This window comes from Cannabis sativa, chromosome 9, assembly GCF_029168945.1.
Source record: "Cannabis sativa cultivar Pink pepper isolate KNU-18-1 chromosome 9, ASM2916894v1, whole genome shotgun sequence".
Lineage (NCBI taxonomy): Eukaryota > Viridiplantae > Streptophyta > Magnoliopsida > Rosales > Cannabaceae > Cannabis > Cannabis sativa.
The window spans coordinates 39,320,326-39,337,938 of record NC_083609.1 but is presented as its reverse complement, the minus strand read 5'-3'; positions in this window follow the sequence as shown (position 1 = coordinate 39,337,938).

Below are 17,613 nucleotides of genomic sequence, written 5' to 3'. Positions count from 1 at the left end.
CATCAAGGTCACCATTTAGGAATGCTGTTTTTACATCCATTTGGTGAACATACAAGTTTTGTAATGAAGCCAATGCAAACAACACCCTTATGGTAGTTATTCTGGCAACAGGAGCATAAGTATCAAAATAATCAATACCCTCCTTTTACCTAAAACCTTTAGCTACTAACCTTGCTTTAAAGGTTTGTATAGAGCCATCAGTGTGTATTTCTTTCTAAATATCCACTTACACCTAATTGCTTTGCATCCTTGCGAAAGATCCACAACATCATAGGTGTCATTAGAGAGAATTGAGTCCATCTCATCATCAATTTCTTCTCTCCAAAATGCACTATCTCTAGATTGCATGGCTTCTAGAAAAGTCTTAGGATCATCCTCAATAAGAAGTATTAAGGGAATTTTCCTTATTACTTCTTCTCTAGTCCCTTCTACCACGTAGAAAGAAATTAGTTGAGAATCTATTTCATCCTTATTTAGACTTTTCTCTTTTCTCACCCTTTGACCTCTCCTAGGTTCAATGGGTTGTTCTACAACTTTAGTAGTGTTCTCCTCTTGAGATCCTCTTTTAGAAATAGAAGCTTGAGAATTATTTTCATATAAAATATTCTCACCTAGAGGTGTGGAACTTTGAGAGTTGTCCTCATACAACTTTTTCTCAAAAAATTCTACTTCTCTAGATTCAATTACAAAATTGGATTCCACATCCAATAGCCTATATGCCTTACTATTATTGGCATAACTAACAAATGCATATTTTATGGCCCTTGAACCCAACTTGGTTCTATTTGGTATGGTCTTCGTACAATAAGCAAGACACCCCCACACTTTGAAGTAACCAATATTTGGTTTTCTTCCTCTCCATAACTCATATGGAGACATGTCATTTTTCTTCATAGGTATTCAATTAAGAATATGACATGCGGTTAAAAGTGCCTCCCCCCATAAGTTGTTGTTCAACTTAGAGTACACTATCATAGAATTGACCATTTCAAGAAATGTTCTATTCTTCCTTTCGGCTACACCATTTTGTTGTGGTGTATGTGGTACCGAACTCTCATGAATTATACCATTTTCCTCACAAAAATGAGTAAATTCATTAGAGAAGTATTCACCTCCTCTATCACTTTTATTTTCATGTTAAGTTGATTTTCAACCTCCGCTTTGAAAATCTTAAAAGCACCAAAGGCCTCATCCTTTTGCTTTAACAAATATACATAAGTATATCTACTATAATCATCAATAAAAGTAATAAAATACCTTTTACCACCTCTAGTTAGAATACCATTTAATTTACATAAATCACTATGAATTAAATCTAACAATTTTGAATTTCTCACAACATTTGGAAAAGGTTTTTTAATCATCTTTGCTTTTACACAAGTTTCACATTTACCATAATTTCTTTATCACAATCAATCATGCCACATTTTTTAACTCTTTTCATAGTAGAAAAACCAATATGAGCTAATCTAAGATGCCACAAAAATAAAGAATCATGCTCAATCATTAAGTGGAACTAGAAGCTTTATTATTGCTAACATTAAAAGTTACATCATTGGTGCACAATTTCACCATTCCCTCACAAGAGTACCCCTTGCCCAAAAATACATTAGACTAGGTAAGTATGAGCTTACCGAATTCATAAACGGCCTTAATGTCGGGCTTTCCAAGTAAATCACCCGTAATCAAGTTTCTATTCATGTCGGTATAAAGCACATTCACCAATGTGACTTTCTTAGCAGAGGGGAAAAACACATCAATGGTACCTTTGCCTAGTACCTTTGATTTGACCTCATTGCCCATTTGGATCTCGTGGTTACCCTTTGACTCTTCAAAAGTCTTGAACAATGATTTGTCATATGTGACATGAACGGTGGCACATGTTGTTGGAATTATTTTACCAGGATCTTAGATTTACTAACAAGTATGTTGTTTAAACATCCTAAATAATAACTTCTAAAACGATATTAAATAAACACATATAAAGTATGAGAAACCTTACAGTGGTTGTAGCGGAATTTAATGTCTCATTCCACTCACATCTCTAACCCTTGTATCCTTTCTGTCGCAGAGTATCACCAAGATTTGAGCCCGAATGTCCTTTTCTTGAATCTGGATTCTTCACAATCTTCCACACTATGATTGAGGTACCACTTGATGTGTGTGGGCACTCACTCTATCACTCAAGGGTTCGGTTTTCAGAAGAGAGAAAGAGAGAGAGAAGGTGGCGGCTTGGTTTTAGGAAGAAGGCTTTGAGTTTTATCTGAAGGAATGAGATGCATCATCTTTTTCCTGAAGCCATCACTACCTATTTATAGTCAACCACCTAGGGTTAGGTTAGATTTATTTGGCATTAAAATAATGAAAAAATAAATGATAAATAACCTACATATGTGGCCGGCCATGTATAGGATAATGGGCCTCACTTTTGCAAATTTGCTATTTTGTCATTTTTCCATCTCATTTTCTCAAAAATGCCAATTTTCCAATTTAACCATTTAAATGTCAATTTCAATTATTTAATAACTAAAATTAATTATTAAATAATATTGTCATTTAATATATTTATTAATTAGACTAACTAAAGTCTCTTAATTAACAAATAAATCCTAGAAACTCTTTCTTCACAATTTAGCCCTTTCTTAGTGAAAATTCACAAACTAGACATAGTCTAATTTTAGAATTATAATTGATTAATCAAAATCAATTAACTGAGTCTTACAAGCAGTATTGTCTCAACTAGTATTGTAAAGCCCGCTTAGTTAATTTGGAAATTAGCAGTTAATTATGATTAATTATGAAATTATTTATAGCTATTTAAATAATTTATTATGCTGTTATTTATGGAATTCAGAAATGCATGTTTATGTTATTCAGTAGTTTTCATATTTTGCATTTCCGGTGCCCGGTATTTTGGAACTCGGCGTTTGGCTCAGTAGAAATCACAACTTAGTATGTTAGTAGTTTGGGACGGTTTATTAGACATTGGGAATGTCGGGAATGGCCGGGAATTTAGAAATTCCCAAAATACCCCCTTTAGTGTTTTTTTTTTATGTGATTTTGGTGTGGAGGGGCAAAATGGTCTTTTTGCCCCATTGACTTTTGTCTTTTAGTGACTTAATTAAATTGAAAAATAAATGTTATTATTTTATTATTTGGCTGAAATAGAATTAGTTAAAGCCTTCATTTCCTTTAATTTCATTTCACTCAAAATTTCAAAGTTAGAAAATAGAAAAATTGCAAAACACTCTCTCTTTCTTTCCTCTCACTTTCGGCCAAGCCTTGGAGCAGCAAGGAGCTGATTTTTCTCCATTGAAGTTGCTTGTTGATTCATCTCATTTTAAGGTTCACTTCAAGCTAGGTTAGTTCTTGTCATTTCTTTCTTTGTTTTGTTAAAAGTTTGATGAATATTGAGTAAATGCATGCATGTTTTGTGGCTGTGTTTAATGGTGTTTTTCTGAGGTTCAAAGCATGATTAATTGTTGTTATTTGAGTTGTTTGAAGCATGATTAGCTAGGTTGTTCAAGCTTTTAGTTTTTATGTGAAAAGTATGAAATTTTTGAAAGAAATAGTTCATGCTGTTCTGTGATGTTGCTGTTGTTTCTAAATGTTTTCTGAGGTAATATTATGCTAGTTTAAGGTGAATTAAGCTAGTGGATTGCTTGTTTAGTTGGATTTGCTCAAGCTTGAGTTTGGAACTCAAAGCTTGAGCTCCAATGGTGATTTTTGTGTATGTGGTTTCTGGGTAGGTTTGATGCTTGGAAAATGTTTATTAGGGTCTAATTAGCGAGTGTCCGGAAAGTTTGGTTGAGTTTGGAATCGTTTTGGTTGGTGAAATGATTTTTGTGGTTTTCGGGTAAAACCGGTAATCGGCTTACATCGCTTGTAAAACCTAAGCTTAGGTTGCCGGATTTTGCGGTAGGGAAGAATCCAGGTTTTTCTCAACTTTCCGTTTTGTGCTAGTTTCGGGTTTTCAGACAGTTTGTTCTCTGCTAGTTTGGGGGTATTTTAGTATTAAGTTGCAGTGAGTTAGGTTTGGTTTTAAAACCTTTGTCCCCGTTGTGATTTAGCGTGTCACTTATCGGTGTTGTGATTTTTACGGTTTAGGAGCATGTAATCCGCCGCTCAGCTAAGTTCCAGTCAGGTTGACCGGCACACCTGAATTCGGAATCCAGGTAAGATTAGTATAACAGTATGCATATGTAGATTACATGTTTAGCGTGCATGTAGGAAGCCTGCTAGATTACATGAGATATGTATTTAGGCTTCGAACCATCCAACCCCCGTCACGCTCTGTGTACGGGCGGAGTATGACCCAGCGAGTATGACCCTCGACCGATCAGTCGACACTTGGTTGGTGGTTCGTGGCTATTGACCTATCCCGTCGGTACAGTGGAGTATGACCAGCGGCGGAGTATGACGGTTCGGACCGATCGGGAGGATACTTGTCAATAGTACCGTCCCCCGAACGTTCAAAAACTCCGTACCATGTTGGACATGGCAAGAAGTGCTCGGTACCATGTTGGACATGGCGATGGCGGGACTCGCATCGTGTTGGACACGGCGGTCTTTTATGTATGTTATTTTATGCTTTTCTTACCGAGTCCGTCGACTCACGCGCTTACGTTCATGTGTAGGTAAAGGCAAAGTCATGGGAAATGATGGACCGTGAGCGAGCTTATGAGATTGTACATGTCGGGGCGGTTAGGCCTGGAGCGTACGATCCTCGGGACAGCAAGGCTGAGATTTTTTGTAACTGTCGTTAGACGACTTTCATTTTGATGTAAAAAGTTAAACAGTGAAACTTTTTGTAAATATTTTTATAATCGGGATCCCGAGTCTTTTATAATATGTTTTACAAGTTTAATCAAAAAGCAAAATTTTAATTAATCACGTTTTTCCATAAACCTCGTTGATTAGCAACGAGCCGCACAGTACGTTTAAAAATCACGTAATACGCCTAAGATAGTTAGGGTGTTACAATTTGGTATCGTAGCGCGGGTTGTCTTCCGAAGATCGTCACGACATGTACAATCATCATCAGCGATTAGCTCGGTTCACGGTTCCGCAAGCCTTTATTGCTTTAGTAGTTTATTTTATTCGCTTATGAAAAAGAAAAGCACGGTTAGGAAGCATGTTAGTAGCCTGATAGTAGAATAGGCGCATGTTTCGTTTTTAATTTCCAAATTAAGCGGCATTAGTAAGCTCGCCTTGAATACGACCTGACATGCCAACTCTTGGTTTCGCAGGCGGTTCTAATCAGATGGACGCCAGGCGGACTACCAGGAGTCAGGGCAACTCCGTAGGGTCGAACCAAGGACAGGGAGCTCGGTTCCCCACCGCTCGGGGCCGAGGTAGAGGTCCCCGAGGTGGCTCGTGGCCGGGGGTGATGAGAACCCGCCACGGAGCCGCCCAGCTCCCCCGGCCGATCGTGGAGCCCCCCGGGTGGGAGTTGCGGTTTGCGGAGATGCAAGCCGGATCGAAGAACAAGACCTCGAGATCCGGAGGTTGAGACAAGCAGGTGCTCCCCGCAGGCCTCAGTACTGTAGTACCGGTGGCACCTGCCCCGGCTGCCCAGGCCGAGATCGTGGTGGCGGCCCACAGATTGGAACCTTTATATGAGCGGTTCCCGGAAGCAAGCACTCCTACGTATTCCCGGAGGTCCCGATGTATCGAAAGCCGAGCATGGGTCGACTCGTGATTACCCGAATCGAATTTCATGGGTGTCACCTAAACGACAGAAGTGGTGTGCGCCACGTTTCGGTTCCGGGGAGGACGCCACCGGTATGGTGGGACATGGTGTCTCGGATCCATGACGTCACCACCATGACTTGGGAAAGGTTCCAAGAACTCTTCAACGCAAAGTATTACAACGAGGCGGTTAGAAGCGCCAAGAGGAGCAGTTCGTTCACCCGACCCAGGCGGGAGAACATGAGCGTCACCGAGTATACTACTCGGTTGTGACCGGTTGGCGAGGTTAGCCTCGGAATTGTGCCGACCAGAGCTTCGGCGGGAAGGAGAAGTATCTCGGACGGGTTGAATCCCAAGATCGTGCATGACCCGATGATTACCACCGACGACGGCACCACCCCTATGCTCGGATGGTGGAGAAGGCACCGCGAGCCGAGGCGCGGTGGGGTGCATGTCGGATTCGCCGCATCTCCGGTTGGTGGCGGGGCTCCTACCCCTCCCGCATCGAGCTATAGCGGGGGGAGTAGTGGTTCGGCCATTGATCGAGGAAGAGGGCAACCACGCTTCCGGCTCGAGTCGAACAAGAGGTTCCGGGGAACCGGCAGGAGTCGTCCCGTGGTAATGAGACCCGATTCTCCTACCCCGAGTGCCCTACGAGCAAGAGGCACCATCGGGGTGAGTGCAAGGGGCGGGGATGCTTTCATTGTGGCATGCCCGGGACACTTCAAGAGGGAATGTCCCCGGCTCGCCGAGAGGCACCGAGAGCCCAGCCGATACCCACTCCGGCCGGGGTATTCGCTATCACGCGGGCGATGCGGATGCCGGCCCATCGCCTGTTACAGGTCGGCTTTTTATTAACAACTCGTTTTATTCAAGCCGTCTTTGATTCGGGGCTACACACTCTTATGTGGCGGCCGAGTCTTTAGTAAGTTGGGTAGACCACTATGATAGATATGAATCGGGGTTTGGAACCCCGTTACCCTGGCGGAGAATTGGTTATCTCCAATAGGTGGATTAGGTCTATGCCGATCGGGATAGATGGTAGAGAGTTAAGCGGCCGATCCGATGAGATGAGCTTAGTCGGGATCGATATTATTTTAGGAATGGATTTCCTATCTAAATATTCGGCGAGCATTGATCAGAAGAGGAAGATGGTGGTCTTCCAACCGGAAAGTGAAGAACTGCTCGTGTTTGTGGGTTCTGGTTCGTGGATCTCGGATCCCGGTGATCCCGCTATGTCGGCGAGAGAATTATTGCACGGCGGGTGCTTAGGGTTTCGGCCGTGGTGGTGGACACCACTCGGCCGGTACACCATTCGGCCGGAAGGACATCGAGTGGTTCTAGAATTTTTGGACGTTTTTCCCGAAGAACTTCCGTGGTTACCACCTCGGCGTGAGATTGACTTCGTGATTGACTTGGCACCAGGGGTGGATCCGGTTTCCAAAGCCCGTATAGGATGGCTCCGGCAACTTAAGGACCGAAGATTCGGCTCCAAGGGTTGCTTGACATAGGGTTCATTCGGCCCGGTGTGTCACCTTGGGAGCCCCGGCTTTGTTCGTGAAGAAGAAGGATGGATCTATGAGGATGTGCATCGACTACGAGAGTTGAACAAGCCGACGGTGAAGAATAAATATCCATTACCTAGGATCGATGACTTGTTCGATCAGGCCTTCGGGGAAGACTCGGTCTTTTCTAAGATTGATCTCCGTTCGGGTTATCATCAGTTGAGGATCCGAGAGGAGGACATTCCGAAGACGGCTTTCCGCACTAGGTATGGACACTACGAGTTTCTGGTTATGTCATTCGGACTAACCAATGCTCCTGCAGCATTCATGGACCTGATGAACAGAGTATTCAAGGATTTCCTCGATATCTGTGTGATTGTGTTTATCGACGACATCCTCGTGTACTCTCAATCAGAAGAGGAGCACGAGTTACATCTTCAGATGGTACTGCAACGACTTCGAGAACATAAGCTCTACGCCAAGTTCAAGAAATGTGAGTTCTGGTTGTCTCAGGTGTCCTTCCTAGGGCACATTGTGGGTGAAGATGGGATCAAGGTGGATCCCGGAAAGATTGAATCCGTCAGGGATTGGCCGAGACCGAAGACAGTGACAGAGATCAGAAGCTTCTTGGGATTAGCTGGGTACTACCGTAGGTTCGTGGAGGGGTTCTCCAAAATTTCAATGCCCCTAACCGAGCTTACAAAGAAGAATCAGCGATTTATACGATTCGTCGAGATAAATGTGAAGCTAGCTTTCAGAGCCGGCTGCAGATTGATTACTTTGCTCCGGTGCTAGCTTTGCCTTCGACAAGGAGAAGTTCGTAGTCTCAGTGACGCATCCAAACGGGGTTTGGGGTGCGTATTGATGCAAGCCGGACGGTTATCGCTATGCCTCCCGTCAGTTAAAGGATTATGAACAGCGATACCCGACTCATGATTTAGAATTAGCCGCAGTGGTTTTTGCACTGAAGATTTGGCGGCATTACCTTTACGGGGAGAAGTGCGAGATTTATACCGACCATAAGAGTCTCAAGTATTTCTTTACTCAGAAAGATTTGAACATGAGACAAAGGCGTTGGTTGGAATTAGTAAAGGACTACGATTGCGAGATCCTCTATCATCCCGGAAAAGCCAATGTAGTGGCTGATGCCCTGAGCGTAAAGTGGTCCGGGCAAGTAGCTAGCATGGTTCGATCTCACCTCGGCTAGCGAGGATATGGTTAGATCCGGCATTGAGTTTGGTAGGTCGGCTTCACAACTTAACGCCGCAATCCGACCGTTAGAAAGAATTAAGGTTGCTCGGACGACGGATCCGGAGTTAGTGAAGATCCGAGATGAGGTATTGGTGGTCAAGCCAAAGACTTTTCGAGTGTCGGATAAAGTGGGATGCTTTTGTATAAAGCCGGTGGTTTGTGTCCCGAGCAGTGTGGACTTGAGAAACGAGATCTTTGAGGAGGCTCATTCTACTCCATATTCCCTGCATCCCGGCACCACTAAGATGTACCAAGATTTGAAACCGTACTTCTGGTGGAACTAAGATGAAGAAGAATTTGGTAGAATTCGTATCGAGATGCCTCACTTGTCGGCCAGATCAAGGCTGAACATCGAGAGACCAAGTTGTTCAGTGCCTCTAACCCTACCGTAATGGAAATGGGAAGATATTACGATGGATTTTGTGGTCGGGTTACCTAGGACCACGGGTTTGTATGATTCCATCCGGGTAGTGGTAGATCGATTTACGAAATCTGCTCATTTCTCGCCGTTAGAACAACGCTTACAAAGGGATCGGTTGGCGAGTTATATGTCGTGGAGATAGTGAGACTTCACGGTACGAAGTCTATAGTTTCGGACGAGGATCCGAAATTCACCTCCAAATTTTGGCAAAGTTTGCAACGGGCAATGGGTACGAAGCTAAAATTCGGTACGGCATTCCATCCTCGGACGGATGGTCATCCGAAAGGACAATTCGTATATTGGAGGATATGTTGAGAGCCCGTGTTATGGACTTTTGAGGGTTCATGGAGCAAATATCTACCGTTGATAGAGTTCTCTTACAACAACGAGCTATCGCAGTACAATAGGGATGGCTCCACTATGAACCGTTGTACTCGTAGGAAGTGCGGAATCCCCATCCACTGGGATGAGACAGGGGAGAGGAAGTATTTAGGTCCAGAGTCAGTTCAACGGACCAATGAGGCAATAGAGAAAATAAAAGCTAGAATGCTTGCCTCACAGAGCAGACAGAAGAGTTACGCTGATCCGAAACGCAGAGATGTTGAGTTCCAAGTAGGGGAACATGTGTTTTTGCGGGTATCTCCGATGAAGGGGATTAAACGTTTCGGGAAAAGAGGCAAGTTATGCCCTAGATTCACAGGACCTTTCGAGATTCTCGAGAAGATAGGTCAAGTGGCATATCGGTTAGCATTGCCTCCAAACTTTATCGCAAGGCACAACGTATTCCATGTCTCAATGTTGAGAAAATACGTTTTCGTACCCCTCTCATATACTCGGTTATGAGAGCCTTCAACTTCGGCCCGGACATGTCATATGAGGAACGGCCGTGCGGATCCCGGATAGAAAGGATAAAGTCCTTCTAATAAGACCATAGCCCCGGTCAAGGTTCTCTCGGAGAAAGCAAGAAGGTGGAAGAAGCCACCTGGGAGCTAGAGTCAGATATGAGAGCTCAATATCCAGAGTTATTCAGGTTAGATTTCGGGGACGAAATCCTTTTAAGGGGGGAATAGTTGTAAAGCCCGCTTAGTTAATTTGGAAATTAGCAGTTAATTATGATTAATTATGAAATTATTTATAGCTATTTAAATAATTTATTATGTTGTTATTTATGGAATTCAGAAATGCATGTTTATGTTATTCAGTAGTTTTCATATTTTGCATTTCCGGTGCCCGGTATTTTGGAACTCGGCGTTTGGCTCAGTAGAAATCACAACTTAGTATGTTAGTAGTTTGGGACGGTTTATTAGACATTGGGAATGTCGGGAATGGCCGGGAATTTAGAAATTCCCAAAATACCCCCTTTAGTGTTTTTTTTTATGTGATTTTGGTGTGGAGGGGCAAAATGGTCTTTTTGCCCCATTGACTTTTGTCTTTTAGTGACTTAATTAAATTGAAAAATAAATGTTATTATTTTATTATTTGGCTGAAATAGAATTAGTTAAAGCCTTCATTTCCTTTAATTTCATTTCACTCAAAATTTCAAAGTTAGAAAATAGAAAAATTGCAAAACACTCTCTCTTTCTTTCCTCTCACTTTCGGCCAAGCCTTGGAGCAGCAAGGAGCTGATTTTTCTCCATTGAAGTTGCTTGTTGATTCATCTCATTTTAAGGTTCACTTCAAGCTAGGTTAGTTCTTGTCATTTCTTTCTTTGTTTTGTTAAAAGTTTGATGAATATTGAGTAAATGCATGCATGTTTTGTGGCTGTGTTTAATGGTGTTTTTCTGAGGTTCAAAGCATGATTAATTGTTGTTATTTGAGTTGTTTGAAGCATGATTAGCTAGGTTGTTCAAGCTTTTAGTTTTTATGTGAAAAGTATGAAATTTTTGAAAGAAATAGTTCATGCTGTTCTGTGATGTTGCTGTTGTTTCTAAATGTTTTCTGAGGTAATATTATGCTAGTTTAAGGTGAATTAAGCTAGTGGATTGCTTGTTTAGTTGGATTTGCTCAAGCTTGAGTTTGGAACTCAAAGCTTGAGCTCCAATGGTGATTTTTGTGTATGTGGTTTCGGGTAGGTTTGATGCTTGGAAAATGTTTATTGGTCTAATTAGCAGTCCGGAAAGTTTGGTTGAGTTTGGAATCGTTTTGGTTGGTGAAATGATTTTTGTGGTTTTTCTCGGTAAACCGGTAATTGCTTCGTTTTACACGTTTGTAAACCTAAGCCGGATTTTGCAGTAGGAGAAGAATCCGGTTTTTCTCAACTTTCCGTTTTGTGCTAGTTTCGGGTTTTCAGACAGTTTGTTCTCTGCTAGTTTGGGGGTATTTTAGTATTAAGTTGCAGTGAGTTAGGTTTGGTTTTAAAACCTTTGTCCCCGTTGTGATTTAGCGTGTCACTTATCGGTGTTGTGATTTTTACGGTTTAGGAGCACATGTCCGTCGTCATTTAAGTTCCGATCGAGTTGACGCCCACCCGAATTCGGAATCCGGTAAGATTAGTATAACAAGATGCATATGTAGATTACATGTTTAGCGTGCATGTAGGAAGCCCTGCTAGATTACATTAGATATGTATTTAGGCTTCGAACCATCCAACCCCGTCACGTCTAAGCAGTGGAGTATGACCGGCGGCGGAGTATGACCGGCTCGACCGATCAGCCGACAATTGGTTGGTGGTTCGTGCTATTGACCTATCCCGTCGGTACAGGCTGGAGTATGACCAGCAGCCGGAGTATGACCGGTTCGACCGATCAGGAGGATACTTGTCAATAGTACCGTCCCCTGAACGTTCAAAACTCTGTACCATGTTGGACATGGCAGTAGTGCTCAGTACCATGTTGGACATGGCAGTAGCGGGACTCAGTATCGTGTTGGACACGGCAGTCAGTTTTATGTATGTTATTTTATGCTTTTCTTACTGAGTCTGTCGACTCACAGTTTACGTTCATGTGTAGGTAAAGGCAAAGCTGTAGCTGATGGACCGTGAGCGAGCTTATGAGATTGTACATGTCGGGGCGGTTAGGCCTGGAGCGTACGATCCTCGGGGACAAAGAAATGCCGAGATTTTTATGCGTCGTTAGACGACTTTCATTTTGATGTAAAAAGTTAAACAGTGAAACTTTTTGTAAATATTTTTATAATCAGGATCCCGAGTCTTTTATAATATGTTTTACAAGTTTAATCAAAAAGCAAAATTTTAATTAATCACGTTTTTCCATAAACCTCGTTGATTAGCAACGAGCTGCACAGTACGTTTAAAAATCACGTAATACGCCTAAGATAGTTAGGGTGTTACAAGTATGGGGACCATGGGCCTATATATCCGAGCTTCCAATAAGCAGACCAAGAACTTACCAAGTAAATTCACTGATTTATTAAGTCCTTGTTGCATCCACGCATAGAACTTGAAATTGCACTCTCAGCTATATAGAATGCTCTATATGTTCCACCACATAGATACGCTATCAATTATCCATCGTTATAATCCCAATAATCAATGATCATCTATAGATGATATACATTGTATAGGGATTAAATGACCGGTATACCCTTCAATGTATTTTATCCTTAAAACACTTAGCCCCATATAAATGATATTTCAGCGAACTGAAATGAGTACACAACCATTTATCTCTGTTTAGCCAAGCTCGAAGGAAATCATCATTTCACTTCTATTTGCTAGATAGAAGCTATAGATTCCATGTCTATGTTTAGTGCTCCCCCTCAATTGTACTACCATGTTCCCAAAATGTACGTATCACCCTGACCCAAAAGTAGGCTTAACTAACAAATCAAAGAACATGTGTAATACTCCTGAGATTGAACCTAACCATATCAGGATTAAGATCATTTGATCTAGGATCAACTATGTGACATTGAATTGAATAGATATTACAATAAGTTTAATATATCTTATTCAAAGTTCAATATCGGTCCCTTCCAATGCATACTGCATGCATCCAACCGAAGTTTTACTTTAACCAATGCTCTAGAAAGAACATAGCACTTATCCAAGGTGCAAGTAAACTATGTTGTAGATTGTCATATCAGTTAAACTCTGTGTACTGATAAATCTAGGAATATAAATTTAATCACATAATCTTGATTACTTTCCACTGTGCTGACGACACAATAAACAAGAACATAAATGTGATAAGGGTTCGGATGAATTTATAAATCAAATAAACAAGTAAATGATAACATGAACCAAATGACAAACAAATAAGTGACGAAAATACTTCTGTTTCTTTATTGATATTGAATAATAGAGATTACATTGAAATGGAGTTTTATTTAGGGCATAAAATCCAACACATGTATCATACCACCATCCTTTCACTTTCCCTTGCAGGGAATTCACCTCACTAAGAGTAGCAATGATATCCTCCTCGATAGCATTTACTTTGGGTCCCTTAAAGTCTTTTCTATGCTTACATTCCTTAGCATAGTTTCCAAGTTTGCCACACACAAAGCATGGACCTTTTCCACCTTTGAATTAGTTTGGTTTAGACTTTGGACCCAAGGTATTACCCATTTTGGTCTTTCACTTGTTCTTATAAGGAACTTTGGAAGTTGCATTTGCTTTGGAAATCTCTTCATTAAACCCCTCCACAAGCTTATCCTTACATATCGATTCCTCTTCGATTCGAATATGTTTTTGGATTCCTTCAAAAGAGTAATCCTCATTTTTATGAAGGATTCTCTTCCTATAATTCTTCCAAGATGGTGGTAATTTTTCCACTATTGCACCAACTTGGAATGCCTCGGGAAATTCAATTTTGAGCACTTTCAATTTATTGACAATAATTTGCAACTCATGAATTTGAGGTAAAAGAGGTTTACCATCAAGAAATTTTAAATCAAAATATTGAGAAATTAAAAATTTCTTGGTACCTTCCTCCTCGGCCTTGAATTTCTATTCAAGGTGATCCCAAATTTCTTTGGCATCCTTAGTGTCGGTGTATAGGTTATAAAGCCTATCCGAGAGTGAGTTGAGGATGTGTCATCTACATAGAAGATTGCCATCTTCTCTCTTCTTCCTTTGTGCCTTGACCTCATCGATATCCTTGTCGGTAGGTGCGGGTAAAGGCTCCTAGGTGGACCCAAGAATATAGGCAATCTTGAGTGTGGTTAGGAGGAACCTCACCTTGTCTTGCCACCTAGTGAAATTGGTGCCATCAAAGCGGTCAAATCTCACCAAGTCTTGGTTCATCCTTTTTATAGTTTCTCCTTCCATTGAAAATTTAAAAAAAAAAAAAAAATCTTCTTGATTGTTAGAAATAATAGAGAGTTACAATGGAAGAATAAAATAAGATGAATAAAAGACTAAGACAATTACAACTCTAAACAAAATATTACAAGGAAAATATATTAAATAAAGAGTTACAATCCCAAAGCACAGAATACAAATAAAAGAAAAGAGTTACAACTCAAAACTCAAAGATACAAGTAAATGTAAACTATATAAAAGTATATATATAATAGTGTATATATATATATGATATAGAATATGTATATATAATAGAGTATATATATATATGATATAGAGTATATACATAATAGATGATATATGGTAGAGATATAAAGAGTGTATATATAGTATGTATATTAATATATATATATATATAATACTATATAGTCAATATATAAATATATGATAGTATATATATAGGAGTGTTTAGAGGAGAACAAGAGAGCAAAATAAAACTTGAGAATAGAACAAAATAAGAAAGAAGAACAAACACCCAAAGTGGAGATGGGGATCACCAAAAGCTTGAACAAAGTTTCTACACCTTTGTCCAAGAAGATTATTTCCCCCTCTATGAAACACTTAGGGCTTTGTGGAAATACTTCTAGGAATTATCAAGCCTTAGAACTCTCTAGCTTTGTGTTTGAAAGATAGAAGAGAAGAGTGTGTCTCAAAGAGTGAACCAAGGTCTCTATTTATAGTGTTTAGAATCACAAACTTTGAAATTTAAACATCATACACCCAATGGCTGTTACCATTTCTTAATGGGGTGTAAATGGGATTAAATGGGTGATTTGGAGGTTATGGGAGTTGTTAAAAGCCATCCCAATAGCAAAAAACGTTTTACTATTAATGCTGAAAAAAAAACAGTAACTAGTTACTAGTTACTAAAATTTTCAGCTCTTGCAAATAACACTCAAACCTATTCCAAACCATTCCCACTTTATTTTTTATCAATTATACACATTATAAATGATAAAATTCAATCCCCAACAACTATATTTGAATTATAGTTTTTGAATTTCAAAAATTAAGTTGTGTAACCACTTTACACTTAATTAGTGATCATGTGGAAGTTACAAATTAACTCCACCTCTTATGTTACAACTATATGTAACTCTCAATCACATAATATTGTGATTATTACATGTATATAATTCCCAATTATATTATATGTAATAATATATATAATATATCACAATTTTAATCTTAAATATTATATTATTTATTATATTATTTAATAAATAATATAACAATTACAATTAGAAGTTTTCTGTTAAGTGTAAACTTGATGAGTTGTACAGTTAGCTTTGGTTGTTAGCTTTGATAGACCTTATATCTGATTACTCTCTTGTATTATATAATAAGGCTGTAAATCATTTTTTACAAATCAATATAGAGAATCATTTTCTTTCATTTGCTCAAACACGGATATCGATTGACTTTATATTTCATGCAAAAAAGAATAAATATATATATATATATAAGTAAGAGTCTTTGATGTTGTCATTATTAATTTATTATGTTTGTTTGACTAGGAAATATAATTGGCTTACCTTCAGCTATGCATGCAAGCTAATATAAGAAGGATACAATAAGAAAGTCAAATGCATTTTGATGATTATATAACAATTTGATGATATTATTATTATTATTATTATTATTAGTAGTAGTCATGGATTTTCTTGTGTATGTTCGAAAACCAAAAATATTTATATATTTATATATATTTATATAGTTGTCCTATTTGTTCAATATGCGTAAACACAATTTTTGCATTGAGATGTAATAAGGCAGTTTCATTCCACACATGACACATGCAATTAGTAGAAGTAGTCAATCTCGTTTACAATTTAACGCGTTATTTATGTTTTGGATAATGTCATTTTCTGAAAGTATCACAGGCAGTTTCTACGACACTAGACTTTCTCCATTCAAACGCGTGTGATTAGAAAGAAGGAGACATATTCCATTACATATATACATTTGAAATTCTTCCACTTACACATAATTCCAAACAATGAAAAAATGAAATAAAATAATCCTGTTAATTGAAAAATATACAAATGTATATAGAAAGACAAGAAAAGTACAGATATTTACTGTCTTCGTGGGAAGACAATGCAACAAAATATTGACGCGAACTCATAGCTTATTCAATCATAAAACGTTATGGATAGTGTCTAGAAAAAAAAAAAAAAAGATAAGTTATGGATAACTAACAATAATTGTGTTTCCATTTTAGAAAATAATAGTTGTGTTTCAATTAAGAGTGTTCATTCAATTAATTCGCACTATTTTTTTCATAGTACATCTAATTTGCAAAAGTGCGGATTTTATATTGTGAAAATTACATGAAATATTGGATTTTGTAAAAAAGTTATAAAAATATGGCATTTATAGGTTTGCTACCCTTCTATGGCATTTTTTCATTTAAGACTTTTTATGGTATTTGATATGCCATATTTTTGTTAACTTATTATGCAAACCCATATTTCATGTTTTTGTTTCTAACTTAATTAGTTTTATTTTTTTTAGTTTATTTTACATTTACATTTTAGGATTTTTTTCAATTTAAAAAAATTACACAAAATACTAACTTTTTTTTTTCAAACATAACATTTATAATTTCAGTTGCTAACTTTTTTCTTTCTTTCTCTTCTCTCTCTCTAATTTTCTTTTTTATTTTTTTTTTCTAATTCTCTTTGTGTCTCTCTTTTTTTTAATTTTTTTTCTCAAACTATTTTATTTTCTCTTTTTATAAATATATAAATATATATAATTAGTGTATATTTTTATATCTCATTTTTTTTTACAGAAATTAAACTGGTTTTTTTATTTAAACTACTATATGTTTTTTTTTTGTTAATAACTAATTATGTTATTAAAAACAGTAGAAAAAAAAAACCAGTTTTATCAACATCATCATGAAAAAAAAACACAATATAAAAAATCATAATCTAAAAAGAATACAAACTTTGAAAACTAGTTTCATCAACATTGAAAGAAACTAATAATTTCATTAAAAGAATAAAAAAAAATAGTTTCATCAACAAGATAATGAAAAAAATTACAATCTAAAAGCGATACTAACTTTAAAAACTAGTTTCATCAATATTAAAAGAAACTAATTATTTCATTAAAAGAGGCAAAAAAAAAAATACTTTCATCAATAACATAATGAAAAATACATAATGCCTCATAACTAAACTTTTTCAAACGATACTAAATTTAAAAACCAGTTTTGAACATATAAATTTTATATCAATACCTAATAACCAATTTTCTAACTTCATTTTTTATTTTGGCATTTAATTTGCTTGCTCAAAAAATAGAATTGATTTAAACATACATTATGTAGCAAATATAACAAAGAGAAAAAGAAATTAAAATCAAAGAGAAAAAAAGAAACAAAGAAAATTAAAGAAACAAAAATGCAATAAAAATCATAAAAGAATAACAATAAAAAACAGTGGAATGTGAGAAACCAGTTAGTAAAACAA